The following is a 12,062-nucleotide window of genomic DNA, read 5'->3' on the forward strand; positions in this document are numbered from 1 at the left end:
CTCAGACTCTGGCCCCGCCCACAGAGCTGCCCACCGCCTCTGGCCCCGCCCACGGCCTCACAACCCCCAGGCTCTGGCTCCGCCCACAGCCCCTCGCGCGCTTTCAACGTCCACCGACGGTCGTTTACCTCAGTGTCGGTGGTTGAGATGTCTGCTCCTCAGACCCCCTGAGTTCTCATAGAGACGGGAGCAGTAAAGACCTGCAGAGGTCAAAGCCAAGCACAGAGATCCTCCCAACGGTTCAATAAAGTCAATTTTATTGTTAGTGTTACATGAGAAACATGAAGCAAAACAAAATTCTAAGTATTAGGAGCCATTTCAGAAAAAAAGCCATTTTCAAATTAGTCTCAATTTGGGACAGGGGCGTGTGGTGGGTGGGGAGGCAGGTGAGGCAGAGCCTCCCCTCGGGTCCTTCAACTAGTGCCCCCACAGTGTGAGGTGAGGCAGAGCCTCCCTGCTGGGGTCCTTCAAGAAGCACCATGGCTAAGTGTGTGGATTGAATGTGCTTGAGTGCCTCACACGGTGGCGGCGCGTGGATTGAGTGTGCTTGAGCGCCTCACATGGCGGCGGCGGTTCTCGAAGGACCCCAGCGGGGAGGCTCTGCCTCACCTCACACTGTGGGGGCACTAGTTGAAGGACCCCTGAGAGCCTCCCCACCCACCACTTCAGGCGGTGACGCTTTTTGAACTACTCCAGTGGGGAGGCTCTGCCTCCCCTGCCTCTGCATCCACCACCTCACAGGAGGTGGCATTTTTCAAAGGACTCCAGCAGGGAGGCTCTGCCTCACCTACCTACCCACGCACCGCCTCACAGGCAGTGGCCCTTTCCGAAGGAGTTTGGTAGGGAGGCTCTGCGTCACCTGCCTACCCCCTACCACATGTCCCTGGTCTCAAGGTAGGCCAACAGATATTGGTTTAGTCCAGTTAAAAATGGTTCTATTTTTAGAAGGCTGTTATATCCATTAGTTTAGAAGGTTCTATCCATTAAAACTATTTTAATGGTTCTATCCATTAATAATGGTTCTAAGCAAAAAAAAAGTATATTTTATTTCTAAGACTGGTTAAATTTAGAATTTGCTACTTTTTTTGCTTGAGTGTAATTCTATCTTTGAATAAGGACTATAATGTTAAAGATAGGTGATTGATAGCCCCATCCTATGCATGTCTACTCAGAAGTATGTCAATGGGGCTTACTCCCAGGAAAGGAAACTTTCCAGCACTGGTGCAGTCATAACACAGCCCTGAGGTAAGGGAACAAATGCTACCTTACCTTGAGGAGGCCTCTGTGACTGCCTCCCCACCAAAGGATGCAGCACACACCCCATTGGCATAGCTGCACCAGCACTGGAAAATTGGATAGGATTAGGCCCTTAGTCCTTTGGGCCCAATCCTATCCAACTTTCCAACACCAAGTTTAACAGAAACGTTAACAGAAACCAAGTTTAACAACACCAAGTTTAACAGAAATGAGGCAATTCCTTACCAGTGCGAACTCTTCTCTTAGCATGACATCCATATTTTTATATGTGCAAGCATAGGGATGTCTACTCAGAAATAAGTCCAACTGAGTTTAATAAGACTTACTTTCAGGTTAGTATGTGTATAGCATTCCAGTCTTAGCCACTGTCAAAGGGTACAGAGGATGGGCAGGATTTGGCTGACAGCAGTGGGAGTTAGAAGATCCTTTCCTCCCCATAATTTAAGCACTAGGGAGTGGAGCAACTGCGGCAAGGCATCTGCTACAAATTGCTCATCCCAAAACAGAAGCAAATAATCCCTAGTTTGTAGTCTATAGTTCATATGCAAAGCCTATGTCAACGAGAAGGTACATTCAATTTCTCTTCTGCATTTTATTCTGTATTAACAACATTCACCCTTACCAAAATTTTTGTAAGAAACTCAGGGCACAATCCTAACCAGGTCTACTCAGAGTAAGTCCTATTTTGTTCAATGGGGCTTACTCTCAGGAAAGTGTGGTTTGGATTGCAGCCTCAAATGCACTTTGTGTGCTATGTGCCCACACTATAGCACAGGGGTGCCCAGACCCTGCCCTTGGGGCCAGTTGCAGCCCTCAGGAGCCCCCAGTCTCCAATGACCCTCTGACTCTCTGGAGATTTGTTGGAGCCCGCACTGGCCCAGTGCAACTGCTCTCAGCATAATGGCGACTGTTTGACCTCTCATGTGAGCTGTGGGATGAGGTCTTCCTCCACTGCTTGCTGTTTCACGTCTGTGATGCGGTAGCGGCAGCAAAGGAAAGGCCAGCCTTGCTTTGTGCAAGGCCTTTTATAGGCCTTGAGCTGTTGGAAGGTATCAAGGACTGTTAGTTATGGTATAGGATGCTTACCTGCAAATGTAAACAGCATGGTTTTTGATCTCTCTCTCTCTGAATGTCCAAGCAAGTTCAACTTGAGTCTCACAAGCATTAGGCTGGGATTGGGCAGCCTGCCACAATCTGTTTTCTTAGAACAATATTGATACATTTGAATGAAGTCTTTGTCTTCAGAGCACAGGAAAAAAAATCTAGCAGTTTGAAATTCGGCTTGAAGTTTTAACATTGCTTTAACGTTCAGTTTGAAGACTTTTAGAGCACTAAGCTGTGCACACACATGCTAGAAAGCACATATTCATACCAGCTCTCATAGAAGCACACTAGTAAGCTTAGCTTTTTATATTTCTTTGTTTTTCATTTTGAAATCAGTTTTGGGGTACACATAAGTGTGACTAACAAATAGTAATGTTTTAACTGAGTTTTAGTGGGCTAACTGCATTCTAGAGTTTAAAGAGACATGATATCAAAGCACTTCCGGATTAACACATTGCAAAGTTCAGATTCCCAGAGAAAATCATTTCACAGCAGTTTTTAGATGAACACACACCTTGATGTCAATAGCAAGTATGTTGCATTTCACAGGTTGCCTTACGAAGGCCACAGAACATCATCCGATGGTTATGGATGAGGTCAGGTTTGTGTGCAGTGCCATTGGCTAACTGCTGGGGGTATATTGTATATGACAGATGTATGAGATGGCCTATTATAAAACAACGGATGTTTTGAACCCACCAATGAATTGTCTCCAAATGTGTTTCAAGGAGGGAACCCCAGATTGTAATAAAAGTCAGCTAAAGGAGGCGTTACACGCTTCTCTTCTCCCCACTTCTGGTGCAAGCAGTTTCCTTTGGGGCTTCTTCACACTTCCTATGCTCACAGTCTCCTTTGGGGATGTGGATGGATTTACAATCTTTTGCTGATGGATTTACAATAAAAGCCTGGATCTGATCACTTTTGTCTACTGAGTTTGCTTTGGTACCTGGGATTACAGTGCAACATCTGAGATCTCTTGTAACATCTAGGATCCCTTGTAACATCTTGGTTTTTGCACCTTGCAACAGAGCTATTTCACGACCTTCATTCATTCATATAAGTTCATCTTTAACATATTCATTTATGTAAACTTATGTAAATTTATTCAAATTTTAAATGTAAATTAATTCTTTTTTCCCGCCCCCCCCCGACACAGTGTCAGAGAGATGATGTGGCCCTCCTGCCAAAAACTGGACACCCTTGCTCTAGCACCTCATTCTTGTGTGTGTGTGTAGGTGAAAGCCATCTACCTCAGGGACTCTACTACCAAATTCCCAACTTATTCTGTTGCATATGTAAACCAAGTTTTTCTTTTATCTTTCTGGTTGGAACACCTGTTTCCTTTGCATTAGGAGAGTGTCTTCAGGAAAGATCTGAAGAAGCCTTGGTTAAAATGGTTGTCAATGAACTAACATCTGAACTCACACAGATGTGTGGCTCAGAAGACAAATGATTCCATAGCTCAACACACTTTCAAGTGCTCTCATTCTCTTATATCCTGCAGTCTGTGTTATACTGAGATTTTTTGCAAAATGGGAAACATTCCAAAGAAATGAAAACATCCTATTTCAAACCTGAAGGTCAATTCAGACCATTGCCTGATTCTAGCAAATAAATCCCAGACTTTCTTTCAGGAATTGTTTAATCCTGATCAAGTAGGTTTTAATCAAGGGCTGCCTTCTGTCAGACAACAAAAGGAAGACACAAACACGCAATTTGACAGGCTTGAGAATGACAGCCTCCTGCTGTGTGTCTGTGTTTATTACAAAGCAAATGCATTTGATACAATTCCCTGGGAATAATTCATAAGCAACTTCAGTATGTTGCTGAGAGACTGCAGCAAAAACAATATGATAGGTAGAACATGACAAACAATTGAAGATATCCTTCACCACATTTACTGGAGGAACAATCCTTTGGTATCCAAAGGATTCCTTTTCGCTTCCTTTCAGCGAAGGAAGGTTTTTAACTAGTGCATCAGGACTGGAAGTGGGCTGTTACTCAACCCATACCAGTGGATCATACCAGTGCTTTTGCCACCTATTTGTTTTGTAGTGGAGGCCTGCACAATTTATACAGTAGCTAAATCCTGGAGGTTTTGGCTTTGTAAAAGTTCCTCAGGCCAAGCCAATCCCCCCATCCAATTATCTCCCTCACCATTGCGCACTCCAGCAGCACCCTGCGCACTCCAGCAGCATGTCGACATTGGTGCCAATGTTGGGGGATAGGATTAGGCAGTTAGTGTTTGTATTCTCTCCCTTTTGCATGGTGTGATTGTTATGAGCATGTGTTTGTGAGTCTAGAACTTTGTGGTCTATCCTTCTGTCATTAAGTAGGGGCCCAGAAATTAGCCCCAGGGGTCTTGTTCAGACAGATTCTCTGAACAGTCACAACAGCTGTTCAAACAACTTGAATGCCCAGACTAGTATGAGGGGCATCCTTCAAGTACCTGCAGTGCCAGTTAAGAGGAACCAAACAGTGGGAGAGACAAGCTCCCACACTGCAAAGGAGTGAATAATCTCCCTTCCCTCCCCACACCCTGGGCTCACTCTTTCCTGTAGCTGCTGTTCTAACTACAGTTAAATCTGATCTGAGTCACAATCCTTCACCATGCAATACTTTGTCCTTTCCTGTTTCTTTCCCGTTCTTCCCAAAGCCCTTACCCCTCTTCTCCCTTCCCCCATATCACATAAAACCTGGTTCCTTATTCCCTGGCTTGTCTGAGTAATCTCCTTCCTTGTTGGCATCCTTCAGTCTCGGAAGACTATGGTGTCACGCTCTGAATGGTGGTTCTGGAACAAAGTGTCCTCTCCAGTGCGCGAAACCTGGGTAAAGTAGGTATGGAGGATAGGCTGTTACCCATGCAGCAAACCCCCCCCTCCACGTCGCTGAAATGGTCCAATGGAAAGGCAGAAGCCAATACGGTTGGTTCCAGCGGCGTCGCAGGAGTTGCCAGAACGTGACTGTGTTCAGCCATGAACTGCCTCAGGGATTCCGGCTCCGGATTTTGCCTCGAGGTTGACTCCTGAAGCCTTTTCCATAACTGGATGTAGTCACAAGGCAGTGGAGGTTTGGGATCAGAGTTTTCCTTCTCTCAGATGAGCTGCCTTCCCAGGCTGACGAGTCCCATCTACCCGGTGGGACTCCTTCACTTCTCTAGATACTAACATTTCACCCAAACAATCGTATTTGCCTATCTTCTATTTTCCGTGTTTCCACATTCCTCTTCCTTCCAATGATTTCCTCTGTACCTTAATGCGCCTAGTAACCAATACCATTTATGAAACTCTCTAGGTCTAGGTGTGTTACTAGCATGTGACTTATTTGTTATCCAGTCATAACCATAACAGACACAAAATAAAATTAACTGCAGTTTATTTGCTAGCAAAGGGCTGACAGCCCAATCCAATGCATGTCTACTCAGAAGTAAGTCCCATTAGAGTCAATGGGCTTACTCCCAGGAAAGTGTGGATAGGATTGGGCTGTGAGTCTGCTCATCTTCAGACAGCAGACAGCCCCCCCACCATAGATATGACAGTTGCTTATGTACTCCAAATACACATGCAGGTAGCTACAGAAGAAAGTAATGCTGAGAGACATACGGGAAAAGGTCTGGTTTCACAGAGTTGGGTTTTTCCCCAGTCTAACTTGTGATCCTTTGTGTGACTGCCAGGATTACTCATGCGTGGGAACCATCTGTGACCGGTTACTATTTTATTTCTACTTCAAGCAGCTTTATTTTATGAAACATTTCAAGCACCTTAACTATGCATCAAGCCTTTTGAGCATCTTAACCGTGCATTTGCAAAGACCAACATGGAGTCAGTCTGGTACAGCCTTAGTATTCCAATTATAGTTAAATGTTCCCCATATTCTGAATCCGGCCCATCCCACTCTCTCCACATCAGCCGTGTGTGTGTGTGTGTGTGTGTGTGTGTGTGTGTGTGTGCGCGCGCGCGCATGTGTATAAATATAGACCTATTTTAAATGGCTTGTGCAGCAGATTTTGATGTAATTTATTAACAAAGGGTTTCCAATTTTTTAACAAGAGGCCTCCAAGCTTTGGGTAGAGCCTCACCAAATCTAACTCTGGCACTGGCTACACCCATATTTTTTTCCTAATCCTTATTCCATCCCAGTCCATTGAGGTGTGTTGTGAACCATTGCACCGAGGTACATGCAGTCAGATTTCCTCATGTGTACATGTTACATGTGCCTAAGAGCACACCCAGTATCATTGCAGCCTCCAGTTGCTGTTCCCTAAAGTTACACATCCTGATACAGCATACCTGTCCTGTCCAACACATTTGCTAGCTAGGAAATCTGTATAATTAAAACACTAATGGGGGGGGGGATTGAACCATTTTCTCATTCATCAACTTTCTAGCTGGCTAATCAGATTGAGTTTAGAAGGAAGCCTAATAAGAAATGGGGAAAAAGGCTCCACAATTACCACTGAAAAGCAGCACAGAAAAGCTGGTAATATCTAAGTGACAGAGAAAAATGTGAAGGCAAAATGTCTATCACATGAAGAAAGATGAGTGGTTAAAGGCTGAACAATGCCTTAGGCTGTGGTAGGACCCTAAGGGACTGGATCGGTCACCTTACTTTTATTCATTCATTCGCTATAGGCATGCACTGCTATAATGGTGAACAGAGTGCTTGGACATACTGTGGGCAGGCTTGAAGGCAGCCCTGCACACTATTTCCTAACAGTGAAGCCGTGCATCACTATTGCTAGAGAAAGCTTCCAAATACAGTACACTGAGTCTGGCTGGGGGTCAGCAGCTTCTATGCATGGAGCATAGAAAAAAAATTTAAAAAATCAAAAATTAATGCCTGGCATGAAAAAGGTGCCAGGCAACTCTATGTTTAAGTTTTTAGGGTTGAAAATATTTCAGGGTTGGAAATATTTTAATTACTGCTGTTAGAACACTAACAGGTTCTATAAAATGCAAATTATTTCATTAATTATCCACATTAAAAGGTGGGAATTCTTAATATTTAACTGAAGGATCCGTCTGCTTAGTTTTGGATAGGGAGCTTCTACCATAATTACTTTCCAACAATAACACTTTAAAAATATGAGGAAAAAAAATTCAGCAGGCCCAAGTTGTACTTTTGCTGAAGTCATATTTGACACATTTAAACCACTGGTTGAAAAGTGGGATAAAATGCAAAAGTTAGTATTATTTAATAACAACATCAATAATACTAAAAGATATTCTGTAAGGGGAACCATTTTTGCTCAGGGTCACTTTTTAATTACACAGGCCAACACACATTTTGCTTCCTTAAACATTACACCAATTCTTGGGTATATTTGAGGTGCTGATTCCAAAAATGGCATCCGTTTTGCCTTATCACGTCTAGTTTGGAGACATGGCATAGCCTCTTTAGTGAATGGTTCAAGCAGCTTCCTCACGAGGAAGCCTACACCATGGCTTCCTCATGAGGAAGCTGCTTGAACCATTCACTAATGAGGCTTTGCTATATCTCCTAAACTAGACATGATAGGGCAAAACGGATGCCATTTTTGGAATTGGCACCCCATATTCATATCAAACCACCATAAAGTTTGGGGAAAACTTTTCTGACCCTCAATTTTGAAGGCCTGTGTTATTATTATTTTTTTTTATGTTTCTCATTACTTTTATGGTGGTGTCTTTTGTTTTAACGCAGGAAACCAGTTCTTAGTAAGTGCATGTTTTCTTTTCCTCTTAAAGCCCATCTACAAAGACTGTGAAACTTGAACAGGTATTATGGGTATACAGAAACACAAGATTAATGACAATAGCAGTTCTGTCCCTGAAACTTTCACAGATAAAGCTGCCTTACATGGAATTCAAAATTGGTACATCTAGCTGGGCAACAAGTGACAATGGTTTTGTCTCCAGGGGTCCTTCCCAAACTTAATTCCTGAGAACCTTTCAGTAGAGTAGCAATTTTCAACTGGTGTGCTGCAGCACATTAGTGTACCATGAAATGTTCGCAGGAGTGCTGCATGAGTTTGGAGCACAGTGGTCGAAAACAGCTGAAACGCACTTCTGGGTTCTGCAGCTGTTTCTAGGGCAACTGTCTATAGTGACAAACTGTCCCGCTTCCTCTCTGGTGGAGATGGTGATTGAAGAGGGAAGATGGATAGACAATTCATTACCTCAGACAATTGCCCAAATAGAGCTGCAGAACCCTGAAGCTGGAAGTGACCTCACAAGAGACAATGACCACAGAAAAGACCATAGACGTCAATGTGCCCTGAGAAGAAAAACTTGAAAATTGTTGCAGTAGAGATACCAGGGACTGAACCTGGGGCCTTGTGTCTGTCTACCAGGTACTTACTCTAGCACTGAACTTTGGGACCTCAATCTAAATTACCCAAACCTGCTGCTTTTCAACTCTCTTCAAATAATACACTCCAGATCCAGAAAGGCAGCAACCTTGATTAACCCCCACTAGGGCAGATAGGTATGTGTTCACATTCCAGCGAAATCCCTGTTGTTCATCTCCCATCATGACCACTTTAAAGGCTACACCATAGCCTAAAGGGAAAGTCAGTTTGCCTACAAAACCTCATTTCTCACAAGTTATGATCAAAAGGAGACAAAAACCTTTGCATGACCCCATCCTTAAAGTGTATCTCTGAGCTGTGCCATAGTCTATCTTACATTCACACCAACCTAAAAAGTATGTGGACCATTTTCTAATGCAGCAGAATGAAAATGAAATAAATGATTTCCAGCATTCCAGCTCTATCCACAGATCTGTGTCTCGACCCTAGACTAATTCTTAAAACACACAATTAAATACAATAAAGATATATTGAACAGAACTGTAAAATGCAGATGGTTTTGAGTAATGTGTTCAGGGTCCAAATTTTTTTTGGTTCCTTGCCAAACTCAAGTCTGGCCATCATGGCCTCCTTCAGACTGGGTTTCTTTCTGCTTCTTCTCCCAACTGAAGTCCTAGAGATGCTCGTTCATGGAAGCCCCATTTTTGTTCTCCACATGGCATACACAGATACAGCCCTGTGAATTGGGAGGCACACAGAAAATGCCACACTGATTTCTGCTACTGTGGTAAAAGGAATAGTAATAGCTTTGCCACCTGAAAGACTGACAAATTTACTTCTGCACTATCTTTGGAGGGGCTGCATTGGCAGGGCGGGATTTGGGTAAGCAAGCACACCCAGATGCAGACTTGAGTCTGCATACATGGGGACAAGTGCTGAGTCAGTGGCCTCAGACTTGAGTCAGTGTCTGAGTCATTGACAAATCTGACTCAAGTTACATGAGTCAGCAAAAAACACATTTTTGCTACTTGGACATGAGTCACCTAACTCGAGTTCTCATCCCCGCTTCAGATGGCACACGATCATGGAGAGGTGATCAGGAAGACTGAAACAGGCTTCAGCATATAGATTCACAGTATATGGTTTACTATCTTGCCTATGTAAGCAGGGGTGGATCTAAGGTGTGGCAAGCCATGGCATTTTTCCTGGGTGAAGAAAGGCTCCAGGTGTGGACTTACCCAGGCAAGGGGGTGCTCTTGTTGCCTGCAGGTGGGCCCACTTTCCCTCCTGTAAGGTCCATTTGGCTCCAAAATTGATCAATTCATGGAGGTGTGTTGAGCGTGTATGCCCAGGGGGTGATGTGATGACCCAGGTGGGTCACATTGTTGCATCACCACCCTGCCCCACCCCTGGTGCTATTAGGCCCTGGGATGTGGCTGTATGTAAAATATGACATTATCCAGATTTCGTAGAGAGTAATACTTATACCAAGTTATGCTCAAAAGTAGTGCATTGCAGCCTCCTTCCTCCACCTTCCCAGGTTCCATAACACTGGTGCGTGATCACCACATTAATGGTTTTTCAGTTTGCAAAAAGGACCTGCCCCTCCCCACACTCTTTCAGTTTCCATAGATATAGCTGCTTGATTTTGATTGCAACACTAATTGCCAAAGACAAATGAACAATGAATCCTTCGCCATAATTAATTTACACGATATTTACTTAGTTAATTTGTTCAGGCCAGATTAACTTGGGGCTGGAGAAGCGGGGCGAGGAAAGTGAGTGACAGGCTTATTCTCATGGTGCTCGGCCTCTCATTGGAAAAGTTCATCTTGGTTCTGAAAGAGACGCCTTCAGGGATCATGTATTTTGAATTCCCTGTGAATTTAGTGTCATCTCAGCTTGACCAGCTCTGGAAGAACATATTAACCTCCTCTTGTGATTTTTAGAAAACCATTCTAATTTAGCAAGTAATTAAGGGTCACATGTAGGATAAAGAGCTAGATAATCTTGGATTACGCACAGGAAGCTTTGTTCCCAAGGCAACCTGAGCGGAGGGGGGTGTTAATGCCGAGGTCAGTCAGTTAATGAACTGGGAATGGTGACTGCCTACAAAACATGTTTGAGGCATGGAAATTGAAATAACAATTACATGACCATTTAACGATTTGATATTGGAAAACAAAAGCTTACCAAGCTGGTTGCCACAGAAAAACATTGGTGACAAAAGGTTGCTGTCCAAGGGGAGAGATCTGCTGGGCTAGGTCAAGGGAAACTTGCAGTGACGCTGGACAAAAGCTCTTAATTTTGTCACTCCACTCGTCATCCGCGGATTCACCACGGTGTAAATAGGAGAGGAAAAAATCAATTGCATAGGCCATCGTATTCCAGTCCCTTAACTAGTAGGATTCTTCTCTTCCATCCTAAGGATCAACCTCTTCACCAAGCAGTAGGTTTTAGGACAAGTGGCTATATGGCCTAATTGTGCTTAAAATCTTGTCCTTACTCCATCTATGCATCAGCAGACTCATACCCTAAAGTTTTTCTTGGACTACGTCACATCAGGTTGCCGGAGGACTGTATTTTTTGAACTTCCACATACTGGGGGGGGGGGGGGGACTGCACTTAGAAAACTAGCATGTCAGGGACAAGTGCCCTCTGTTTTTGGTTTCTGTATGCAGGGTGGGTTGTTTGAATGTGCAAGCATTCAAACACCAATCATCCCTCACCCCTCAACCCAATCACTTGCGTGATAGGCTTTATTATAAGATTCTGCAGCACACTGGTCAACTGGCCCTTAGCCATTAAGATATTTCAGATATCTATGTTTAGTGGATGGCTCTTGGAGATTCCCAGTCAGCTGCAGCTCTAAAACTGTCCTGCCTCATAGATAGAGGTGTTCTTAAATGTCCTTATTTTTTCACAGATTTCATTTTTTCCCCAAGTGCAGAAAGTGGTGTTATATTTTTTTTTTATTCTAAGGGTGCATTTTTATAAATTATAATTATAAATTATAATTGCTTTTAAAATGTACTAGGTAGGTGATGTAGGTGGTAAAGTGTATTGCGGCTTAAGGATTTCAGCCTAAGGGATATGTTCTTTGGATTTTGGAGTATAGTGACTAGAGTGTTCGCCAGAATAGGGGGACAGAAGTTCAAATCCCCACTTGATCATGAAGCTGACAGGTGATTGAGACAGTCATGATCTCTCAACCTAGCCTACATCAAAGTGTTGTTCAGATGATAAAATGGAGTAGGGGTTCAGAACCTCGTACACAATCCTGACTTCCTTGTTGGAAGGATAGAGTAGCAATGTAAATACTAATTTGTTCACATTTCCAATCATACATGAGTGGAAAAGTATTGACTATGGCAAGTTGATACACTTTGTAACATTATTTTAATATTACTGT

Source organism: Tiliqua scincoides, chromosome 2 (genome assembly GCF_035046505.1).
Source record: "Tiliqua scincoides isolate rTilSci1 chromosome 2, rTilSci1.hap2, whole genome shotgun sequence".
NCBI lineage: Eukaryota > Metazoa > Chordata > Lepidosauria > Squamata > Scincidae > Tiliqua > Tiliqua scincoides.